Consider the following 12138-nt stretch of genomic DNA (forward strand, 5'->3'; position numbering starts at 1 on the left):
AGGAGCAGGCGCCAGAATTCAGGATGTTAATGAAGTGGAAACGTACTGGTTTTTGTCCCTCCTTGGTGTAGCTGGAGCCCTCGTGGCTTAGTGGTTACAAATTGGGCTGTAGCCCACAAGGTCAGCAGTTCAAAACCACCAGCTGCTCCATAGGAGAAAGACTGGGCTTCCAACTCTTGTAAAGAGTTATAGCCCTGGAAACTCACAGGGGCAGTTTTACCCTGCCCTATAAGCTCTCTGTGAGTCAGAATTGGCTTGAAGGCAGTGAGGCTTTGGTTTGGGCTGGTTTCTCTGTGTGTTTGTCATGCTTTGGGCCCGATGCTGTTGCAGGCACAGTGCTATTGAAAGCACAGCCGAAAGGAAGGACCTCTCACTATCTCTAGTCAGAGAAGGATGCTGACTGGCAAGGCTTACATCCAGTACGATCATCGTCATGGCCCATCTGGGACCACATGTCTACCTTGATGCAAGAGGGCAGGGTCTGTACCAGAAAAACTTAGAAGGGTGCTGAGCAGACAACCTTGAGCCTAACCATGGGCCCACAATTGCTGCCACCATCAACACTCCCAGGGATCCTCTCTGAGAGCATTTCCTCAGCTCTGAAAGGAGGGCTCCACCCTCAACCCCCACCTTAGTGCCATGTCTGTCAGATTGTCATTACTTTGTTGGTAATTTGGACTTACATCATTTGTAGCATACGATGGGGGATGCCCATAGAAACCAGGAAAAAGCTCCGTTGGGTGGAGCTTTCAGAGAAAGCGTTTTTCCTGATAGGCGAGCATTGAGCAACCCACTCTGAGTTAGTGCACCCAGTGGTGTTGCCTGGGAAGGTTCTCTCTGGTCACAGTGAATTTTTTCATAAATTTGCTCAAACCTTGGTTTTTTGATGGCCAATTTTAGAGAACAGTGTGTAGCTGTGAAATTTTCTTTCCTGCTTGGGAAAAATGCTGCAGAAACTGTTGTGATGTTGAACACAGCTTACAAGGACAATGCTATGGGATAAACTCAAATGTATGAGTGGTTTTCTTGTTTCAAAAAAAATGTTGATTGATGACAAACCTCATTCTGGGTGTCCGTCAACTTCCCAAACAGACAAAAGTATTGACTTGCTAATGCATTTGGAGTTCATTCCACCAGGTGAGATTGTTAATCAAGCTTTCTATTTAAAGGTTCTGAAAAGATTTTGTAACAGCGTATGATTTGTGGCAGATGGGGACTGGTTTTGCCACCACAATAATGTACCTGCTCATGCAGCCATCTCAGTGCGCCCATTTTTGGCAAAAAACAGCATGCCTCTCTCGCCACATGCTCCTGACTCACCTGACCGAACACCAGGAGACTTCTTTTTGGTTCTGCAAATGAAGAGGGACATGAAAGGACAGTGATTTGATGACACAGAAGAGGTGAAGATAAAAAACAAGGGAGGTGCTGCCAGCCATCCAAACAGATGTTTGAAAAATACTGCCAAGAATGGAATTGCAGATTTGACAAATGTACAAAGTGTCAAGGAGAGAAACTCAAAGGTGATAAGGTTGTTTTGTAAAAATAAAAATTCAATAGATAGCTTGGCGGGGAAATTCTGGGGTTTTTTTGGTAGCCCCTGGTATGAACATGTAAAAAGGAGCTCTGATAGAGTGGTGGGTTCAGCCCTGGGCTTCTAGTGGAAATGTTTGTACACCACCTGCTCCTTGGGAGAAAAATGAAGCTGGCTATTTCCTTAAAGGAAACCTCATGGACCTATTTTACTCCATCCCGTATCATTGCTGTAAATCAGCACCAAGTCCATGGCCATGGAACGTGTAAAAGATTCAAATACCACGAATACATCAAATAAAGTTAAAAGTACAATAAAAAGTCAACTTTCCTCCATCCCCGACTATCCAGCATCCTTTGGGGTCTTTCCCAAGCTGTTGAGTCTAGCGTGATGGGTGTGAGCAGGAGTTTTGGTGTCTGCTGGCTGGGCTCAAATCCGGATCCACTCTTTCAGCAGCTTGGTCAGTAACTCTGGGCTTCAAGGGAAACGCTCTATGCCTCCACATCTCCATTTCTTCTGTATTTCCTCAGTTTCCAACTAAAACCTCACACCTGTCACCGTGGAGTCGAGGCCAGCTCACAGCCAGACCAAACTCCACAGGGGTGTCTGGGTTGTGATGTTTAGAGGACAGATAGCCAAGACTCTGTGGAGCCACAAGGTGGGTTTGAACCACCAACTTCTCTGTGATCAAATACAAACCATTTTTCCCTGCCCAGGGATATCTAAAAGTACTATGAAAACATGAGAAAAATAAATGCTTTTAGATGAAACATCTTCTCGCTTAAATTTTATTAATGTAAAAAATATTTCCAACAGAATTTAAAACAGAAAATTGTGCAAGACCAACTGAACTCACCACCCAGATCTTAAAAATGCGGATGTTTTGCAATATTTATTCCCGATCTCTTTTTAAGTAAGAAAACCCTGTAGTTACTGTGTAATCTCCTTCTCACTCTGCGCTTTTGTTTTGACAGGAGGGGTAGCTTAGCATTCATCCTTGCACCCTCTTTCTCTCTGACCTCTCTGCTTGAAGATCTTCCCCACTCTGTGCTGGAGCTCTGCTCCTTTCCCTGACCCCTGACAGCTCCTCAGCCTCCTACTGCAGGGAGATGGCATCCTGGACTTATCCATGCTGCACTGAGGGGCCTGCATGGCTCGTCTTGGTACCCACTGGCAGGACCGGGCAACTGTCCTGGATGTAGAATTCTTTTTCACAGGCTGGCTTGGGCAACATTTGTCCTGAAATTGGTTTCAGAGGAGCCATTGTTGCCTGGCCGGGACCCTGAGCTCCCCGTTGGACCACCTCTACCAGTTTCCTTCAAGTTTCTTCGACGCTGAGTTACAATGAGCCCAGGAATATGAGGAGAAATGTGCTTCACGGGGTTTTCCATGACTGGTTTTTGGGAAGTAAATCACCAGCCCTGGTGGTTCTGGGTCAACTCAACCACCAGGCTCTGGGTTAACTCTTTGCACCACCCAGGGAGTTTGAAATCCATCTGGAGTCTCAAAAAGTTAGAGACTGAATATATTCTTAAACATACTGGCTGGTCAGTCTATAGGTGCATGCCCCATTTCTCCCAGAACTAAGGCGCCAACTGGACACAGAAGTGTGGCATGTCCCAAAGGACAGGGTAGAGCCCCAGTCATCAGGGCTGCTCTCGTCTCCAGGGAACAAGGGGAAGCCTAGGAGGGCCTTACTCACTTCCAGCTGGCCATGGCAATTATACTTTTTGGCAATGAAAATGGCCATTCTTTTGGGGGGACCTTTTCTCTTTTTCTTAATATTTAAATTTCAACTTGTGGCTTGATCAGAGGGAAAGCAAGGATTGAGGTGGCAGGAGGAGGGATAGGTTCCCTGTACCTTGTCTGTCAGGTGACAACTCTAATACTCTGAGCATGGCTTTATACACTCAAAAACATATTGCCATTGAATAAATTCCAATTCGTAGCCACCATGGAGGGTAGAGGGCAGAGAACTGCCCCCGTGGGTTTCCAAGACAGTAATTCCATGGAAGTATAAGGTTTTATCTTTCTCCCTAGGATTTGCGGGTACTTTCCAACTGCTGGCCTTTTGGTTACCACCCAGTGCCACCAGGGACTTTGAGGGCTGTACAATGCAGAGCAAATCCACAGGATCTGGCCACTTTGTGAATCTTTAAGCGAACCAAAGAGCCCTGGGGGCATAGGGTTAAATGCTCTGCTGCTAACCAAAATGTTGGCTGTTTGAGTGCAACCGTGGTCCTCAGGAGAAAGACTTCGGATCTGCTTCCATAAAGTTCACAGCCTAGGAAGCCCGAGGGAGCAGCTCTACCCCATCACCTGGGCTCAATAGACCTCAACTGAAAGGACCGCCCACAACCATGGCACTCTTCATTCATCCTGAAAGATTGATCACTCCTCAGTGCCCTTTATTTGGGGCTCTGGTCTGGCTTTTGGTCTGGGCACCTCTCCTAGACCAGCAGACCTACAGAACGGACTCTTCTTCATAGATGTCCGTGCTCATCTACGGTTTTACTGATTAACGTATTTCCCTGCCATGGGCTTTCTAGATGCAGCATCTTCTTTTAATATGAGAAGGTGGAATGGATGGAAAATGGAGTTTCCGCCATTGGAAGGTGACCTGGGATGAAGATGACAGAGGCTGGCCTACTTGCCTCATCTCCACTCACTCTCTTTTCTCAGGTGGAAGAACCCTGGTACTTTTTAGCCCATGAGCTAAATAAGAGTCCTTCCCTAGTTGGGGCCTTAGCATAAGACAACAGAGACCCACTGCCCTGGTGAGGAGGGGCAGGGAGGGATGCTCACCATGGGTAATTCTCATTCTTTGACTACTCAAAAATCTCCTGGCTAAACTTTAAAAAATATATCAGTGCCTGGACCCTACTTCTAATGATGCTGACTCACTGTGCTGGAGTGGAACCCAAGAATAAAGGTGTTCCAAGCTCCCCAGGTAAGTCTCCTATGCAGTCTGGCTTAAGAACCCAGTAGTGTTTCCCTAAGGTGACCAGAGAAGACTCCTTTGAGGGAATTAGCCCACATCAGGAGGCAAAACAAAACCACTGCTAATTAGTCAAAACCATATAGAGGGTTTCCTAGGCCTCTCAAGAAAGGCTCGTTATTCTCTTGCAGAGCAACTGGTGGGTTTGGACAGCTGACCTTGTGGTTAGCAGCCCGACGGTTACTCCAAGTAGCAGTGAAACTCTGTCTGTAACAGAGTAAAACTGCTCTCCCAGGGCGTCCTTGGCTGTAATCATTACAGGAGCAGATTGGCAGGTCTATCCTCCCTCATTAGTAGAGGCATGAGGTGGGTTTGAACTAGCAGTGTTTCCATTAGCAGCCAAGTACTTAAACCATTGTACTCCCAAACCCAAACCCCACTGCCATGGATCTCAACCCAATGTCGACTTTTCGAGATTGTAAGTCTTGACAGCAGCTGGCAGCCTCCTTTTCTCCCAGGGAGGGGCTGGTGGGTTGGAGCCACTGACCTTGAGGTGGTCTGATGCTTAACCCACAGCACTACCAGGACTCCATTATTACAAAAGTGCAGGCAGCAAATGAGAATCAGATTGAGACTATGGAGTGTTCTCTAACCAGGCACCTCCACAGTGACCCATGTGTACAAGCTACTCACACACCCCTTCTTGATCTGCAGGAGTGCTGTCTGTCATAAGCCAGGTAAACATGAGCTTACTTGTGTGTACTTCCTGATCTGTGGTGAGCAATTTTATATTGCACTAGATGTCCTTCAGATACAGAGTCTTTGGAGGTTTAAACAAAAGGAGACACAGACACGTGGAAGCCCTTGGAGAAAAAGATATCCCCAGGTATTGTGGGGGCAGGAGATGTGGGACTGGAGGGGGTCACATCCGGAGGGGCTCTCAGAGAGGCCGAGGCAGAATCCCAGCAGCTGCCCTGACCAGGTTTGGCACTGACTGACTCCTTCCTCTTAGACCCTTTCCCACAAAGTCCCTGCAAATTCAAGAGGATGTCATTCCGAATTCTCTGGCCCAGGAGTGCTGAATCCTGGGCATCATTCCTCTTGGTCGATGGCTCCTGCAGAGGTGACGGAGTCCAGAAGCAGGTCACAGCACGTAGGTTTGTGGGAAGAGATTAGGGGGAGCACCGGGAAAATGGGCCAAACAGCTCAGGGTTGACTGTATGGATATTGGAGCTGGGAAGGCCTGTGATGAGTGAGGTTACTTCTAAGCTGTGTGACCTTGGAGTAGAGAACCAACCTCTCTACCTCTGTTTTCTTCTCTGTAACATGGGGCTAGTCAGAATATCAACCTCACTAGACTTTTATGCGGATCGGATTAGTGTCTGATAGGCATGAAGGGCTCAGTAAAGAGTCTGGCACATGGGCCCCTAGGAAAAAACAGTTGCCATTGAATCTGTTTTAATTCATGGTGACCCCAACAGAGCGACACTCCATCGGGTTCTCAATGGATGGTTTTTTAAAATAACTTTATTTTAATTGAAGTGAACATTTATATAGCAATTTGGTTTTCCATTTAACAATTCCTGCATATATCTCTTCATGATACCGATTGCAGTACCCACATTTTAACAGCACTTTTCCTGCCCCCTACTCAACCCCACCCACCATCCACCCCACAGCCTCATACTTACCATTTCTGTCCCATCTTCTTTCCTATCATTCTTATCTTCTGAGGTTAATACCAAGGCAAATGCTACCCTTTTAATATTGTATGGTCGATTTGTCTAAAGAGTATCTCCCTGGTGTTACGGTTCAACCTGCCTGTTGTTTGGCTGGAAGTTGAGCTACTGGGGTGAATTACGTTCAAGTCCTAAAGTCCTAATCTCGAAGGTTCCACCCAGCTTCATCAGCCAGTAAGCCTGGTATTTTCATTATTTTGGGTTTTGTTGCATATTTTTCTCCCACACAATCTGGGGCCCTCTTGCAGTGGTTCTCAACCTTCCTAATGCCGCAGCCCTTTCATACAGTTCCTCATGTTGTGGTGACCCCCCCCCAGCCTGAAAATTATTTTCATTGCTACTTCTTAACTGTAATTTTGCTACTGTTATGAATCGGGCGACCCCTGCAAAAGGGTAGTTCAACTGCCAAAGAGATCGCGACCCACAGGTTGAGAACCACTGCTCTATTGTGATCCTTTTAAGAGCGTTTGGCAGTAAATGGTAGCTGGGTACTATGTAGTTTTCTGGTTTCAGCTTGGTGGAGGCTGATGTTTATATGACCAATTAGTCCTTTGAATGAATGTTTTCCAAGGGTCTTTTTTGCTGTGGAGGGGGAGAGAGTAATCATTACATTTTAGATGGCCACTCAAAAACTTTAAAGACCCCAGTTGATAATCACCTAAGTAGGATGTAGACATGTTCTTTGTGAACTATGTCCAATGACCTTTGTGTCCTCTGAACGATAGTCCCAAGACTCATTCTTTTCAGGTGTTTGATTATGGCTGAGAAGATGACATTCTTTTGCCCCTCTTTGCTCTTTTATGTTGTGTTAGTAGATGCCATCAGGCCAGCTTTGACCCATAGTAACCTTGTGCACAATTTAATGAAACACTGCACGGTCCTGCTCTTTTATAAACATAGTTAAATGTACAGCACATGCAAATACAGTAAAAATATCTGCCCAATCCATATGTCATGAATGTAGTCCCTTTCAACTACTCATACTTAATTATCTTGTCTGTCTGTCTATATGTCCATTTGTAGGCCAATGTTTATTATTACTGCTAATACAGGCTTGTATATGAGATAGTATTTATCTTTGTTGTTTATAGCTCTGGGATCCTCTCTGGGCTTTTCTCTGCTGGTATTGCGTTGATCGCCTCCTCACAGTATGGTTGCCTTTCGTGTTACTCAAATTAGCATGTGCCTATTATCTAGTGACTTTTCCTCCCCTCTCCTCCCACCCCAGGTAACCATGGATTTTTTTTTTTCCTGCGTGTAAAAACTTCCTTGACTTTTTGTAACAGTGAACTTATACAATATTTGATTATTTGTGATTGAGTTATTTCACTTAGCATAATGTCTTCCAGGTCATCTAATTATGAAGTATTTCATTGGCTCTTCGTTATTCGTTAATATTGTGTGATATTTCATGCTGTATGTAAAAAATGTGTGTGTACCAAAGTTCATCTATTCGTCTGTTGATGAACACTTGGCTTGCTTGCATCGCTTTGCCATTGTGAATAACGATGCAATGAACTTGGGTGTGCGTGTATTTGTTCATGTGCTGGCACTTACTTCTTCATGTGCTGGCACTTACTTCTTTAGGAAACCTCGTAGTGGTATTGTTGGATCAAATGGTATTTGTATTTCCAACTTTTAAAGGTAGTGCCATACCATTGTTCACAGTTGTTACACAATATTACAGTACCACAGCCAGTGCACAAGAGTTCAAATCTCTTCACACCCTCACCAGCCTTTATTGTTTTCTGCCTTGTTGAATGTTGCTATTGTTATTGGAATGAGATGTTAGCTCATCATGGTTTAGATTTGCATCTCTCTAATGACTAATGATTTTGAGCATTTCTTTATGTGCTTGTTGGCTGTCTGAATGTCTCTTTTGGTGAAATTTCTGTTCATGTCTGCTGTCCTTTTTTTTTTTTTACTGCAAAGGAAATTTTATTTTATACATCATTATCCATTAATTTTTGTCATCACTTGAATGCTGCTTCATGCCATTATTTAAACATGAGTCATTTATATCCACAACCCACTTCTGTATTCACAAAAAGAATTTTCATGATTTATGTAAATATATTTACTAGTGAAGATTAACCACTTACTAGAGAAGATTAAACACTAAGATACAATGAACATCTGTAGCATCTATATTTTATAGATAGCAATGTTGGAGAAATGTATTTTAAATCACCTTTCATCGGAGTGACTTTATGTAAAAAATGAACCAATTGTTTAGAAGTCCCAAGTCTCGAAAGTTTTCAAATGCAAGTATAAAAATGGTTACAGACAAGGTTTTAAAGAAGCATCATCCATATCCACATCCTCTTGTAATTTCTGTACCATTGTGTCTTCCAGCTTCTTTCTTTTGCCTGAAAGAAGTGCGGAGATAAGATTAATGTTTTGCTCGATGTCTTTGATGTCCTGAACTTCCTATAGCTCTTTAATTTTCTTAGACCTGTTCATTGTGAATGTAGCGTGGCATTTCTTCTGGCTCTCTTCAACTTAATTCATTGCATCAATAGTTATATTCCTTAGCTCTCACTTTGACAAGTTCATTTCTACATTTTTCAAATTCAAATGAATTATTCACTGTAAGCTCTTTACCAGCAGCTTTTTGGAATGCTTGAGCCCACCTGATCTTGTTAGGGCTGTGCTTCTTTTTCAAGTTTTTATGACATTTGTATTTTTTTTAGTTTAGTACTTTGTTGGATGTGTGGTTGTTAAATAACTTTCTAAGTTTGTAAGTTCTCTTTTGTTTTTTCTCCTTTGCACATTTTTGGTTATGTTTGATAATTTAATTAGGGCCCCTAAGTTTGCCCCTGTTTTTTCTTTGATGATCTTTACCAATTTAGGTTTTTGATCTAACTTGCATTTATATTTTACTATGGTATGAGGTATGGACCCTGCTTCATTTTCCTGGATGTGGATATCCAGTTTTTCGAGAACCATTCATTGAAGAGATTGTCTTTTCCCAATATAATGTCAAGAGTCAGCATCCATAAGTGGATGAATTTATTTCTGGGTTCTCATTTCTATTCCATTGGTCTATTTTTCTGTTATTGTATCAGGACCAGGCTATTTTGACAATAGTAGCTATACTGTAGATTTAGTTACAGGGTTAAATCTGGAAATGTGAGACATCATTTTTTGTTCTACTTCCATTATGCTTCCTTAAGTGGAATCATTTTCCTTTCCAGTCTAAGTTAGTGATTAGTTTTCCTATCTCTTTAAGGAATATTGACAGTATCTGGATTGGGATTATTTCTATTATTTCTGGTTAAAGTTTCCTATCCATGCTCTTCCATGTATAGAGGTCTCTTTTAGTTTCTTGTAGTAGTGTTTCGTAGTTTCCTTTGTGTGAGTCTTTTGTGTCTCTTGTTAATTCCTCTGTGTGCTATCTTCTGGAGTTATTGTGAAAGGTATTGCTGTCCTTATTTTCTTTGCAGGGTTCTCTTCGGTAGTATAAAGAAATCCAACTGGTTTTTGCTGAATAGTACAATTAGTTGCAGTCGTTTTCTTGCTGAATCTCTTTTCTTTGTATAGGAGCATATCAGCAAAGAAAGATAGATTTACTTCTTCCCGACCAAGTGAGAGTCTTCTGTTCCCTTTCTTGTCTTACTACCCGGGGTAGGACTTCTAAGACTCATTCACTGATCCATTCTTCAATTCATTAGTTGGACTTTTGTGTCCTGCTAATGTGTTACTTATCTCTGAAATGTTCATGTAAATCCCCGATGTTTCTAATTGCTGTCTTTTTGTAGTTGCTAGCTGTATATTAAGTTTGTTCTTTTCTTCTGGATTCCCGGGGTCCAATGTCTCCAATTACCACTCAGCAGGCCATTCCTCCAAATTGACCCTCAACCTAAATGACTAGGGCGCTAATAGTGCACGGCTTTCAGCCCTTTTCACTGGATACCGCCTTGTCTATGGTCACCTGAGACACCAATATTCCTGCCCACTTTGCTGCACTTTCCTCTCCCAAACCCAGCGTGTATTTTGCTCACCTTGTTTCAGTTAGTATCTGGCACACTGGGTCTCCCCGTCTCAACGGGGATTCTGCAAAGTCCGCTTCTCCTGCATGTTCAGATGCATCATGGGGCCCTGCTCTGGTTCTCTTCTACTCTCACTAGGTCTCCTTTTCTGATTAGTATTTAATCCTCTTATTTGATGCTCAGAGTTTCAGGGCTCACATCTCTGTGTTTCCCTTGGTTTTTCTGGGATCTGTTGGACAGAGATTAGGTAGAGTTTGTAACCAGGACACCATCTTGTCTCTGCCTCTCCAAAGGCTGTTTTTTTTTTTTTTGTTTTGTTTTATTTTAAGTAGATCACCAGCTCTGTTTTCTAAGGCACCTTTTGGTGGTGGCCTTAAACCGACCTCTCAGTAAACCGATGAAGAGTGTAAATGGTTCATGTACTGGGCTATTTACTGAAAGGCTGGAGGACTGAGTCCACCCAGAAATACCTTGTGAAAAATTGTGGTGATCTATTTCCTAAAAGTCAGCCATTGAAAGCCCCCTGGAACTCCATTCTACTCTGATATTTATGAGGGCATCATGAGATGGAATGACGACTTACTTGGCATCTGGTAGACCCTCAGTAACTGCCAGTTGCTATTATGAGAATCTGACACCGCAGGCCTTAGGTGCAGTCCTGACCAATGATGGGTGCCCTGCTCCTACCTGGCAGTGGTGTGCCAATTCACCTGTGTGCTTTAGGACCACTCCACCTGGTCTTTGGCTTCTCTCTTCCATGTTTACTGGGATCACTCAATTCCTTATAGACCTGATTTACACTGTTAACTTGAGTTATATCGGCCCCTTAATTTCTATATTTGTATAAGACATCTAGTTCTGGCAAGCTGGGCCTTGGGGTGGCAACTCTGTGCCCTAAAAGGATGGGGTACAGTTTGGACCAATACTGTGAAAACCATGCCCAGAAGTGCCTCCCTCTGCCAAGGACCACTGGGACAACTGATGACTGCCCTGTACCTAGTCTGTCCTTCCCCCACCTTCTAAGATGAGGCCACGGGCCCCAGAATTATCAAGGAATCTAAATGTATCTTATTGACCGCTTGTTCATCACCTACTGTATGCGCTATGTATATTCACTAACATTCTTACAAATACCTCTTCCCAGGAGTCTGCGGCCATTGCCAGAGTCTAGCCCTACCGTCTCTAGCATCACTCCGCCAAGTCTCAGGAAATGTGAACAGTGAGAGGCTCCAGGAGACGGGACTGTAGCCTGGTCTGAGTTCCCGGCCACAGCAAGATGGTGTCCCATCCCTCCTTGGGCCCTGCCCACCCTCCTCCTTCAGAGTGCTGACCACGTTTGTATTTATATACATGTCAAATCTCTGATGATTTGATTCACATCTGTTTCTGCCAAAGCACTTATCTTGTTCACCAGAGATTAGTTTGTCATCCCAAAGATGCAGCCAGTTACCTTGTAGATGCTGGTGCCTCCGTCCACCTGCCCCAAGCCAGAACAAGTTGGGGGTCCGCTATCAGCATTCAATTCGTTCTCCTTAATTGGCTTCACAAACACAACTGGGCAGTGCATCATTCCTCCCACAGGATCACTGTTCTCAGGCTTATTCGCATGTTCATTCTGCCACCAGTGAGACACAGCTGCCCTTGTACAGATGGAAAACTAGGGATGTTCTGGGTGACACGGAGGAAAGAGGCAACACGTTGGACTCAGCCTGTGTGCTTCCAGAAGAGGCCCTTGTGGCTTTGAGGAGCTCGGGTCCCCTGTCCAGATCCTTTCCAGATGGAAGGAGATGTGCCCCTGGCCATGTGAGCTGAGGTCACCTTATTGATTTCCTCTGACTCTCTCCTCAGAAAGCAGCATCTGATTGTGATTTGGCTCAGAAAATCCTGGCTGGAATATTCTAGTCATGTGGGCTATTCCTTGTGACCTTTTTTCCT

This window comes from Echinops telfairi, unplaced genomic scaffold, assembly GCF_000313985.2.
Source record: "Echinops telfairi isolate 266 unplaced genomic scaffold, ASM31398v2 ScPeMD7_2291;HRSCAF=2852, whole genome shotgun sequence".
Classification (NCBI taxonomy): Eukaryota; Metazoa; Chordata; class Mammalia; order Afrosoricida; family Tenrecidae; genus Echinops; species Echinops telfairi.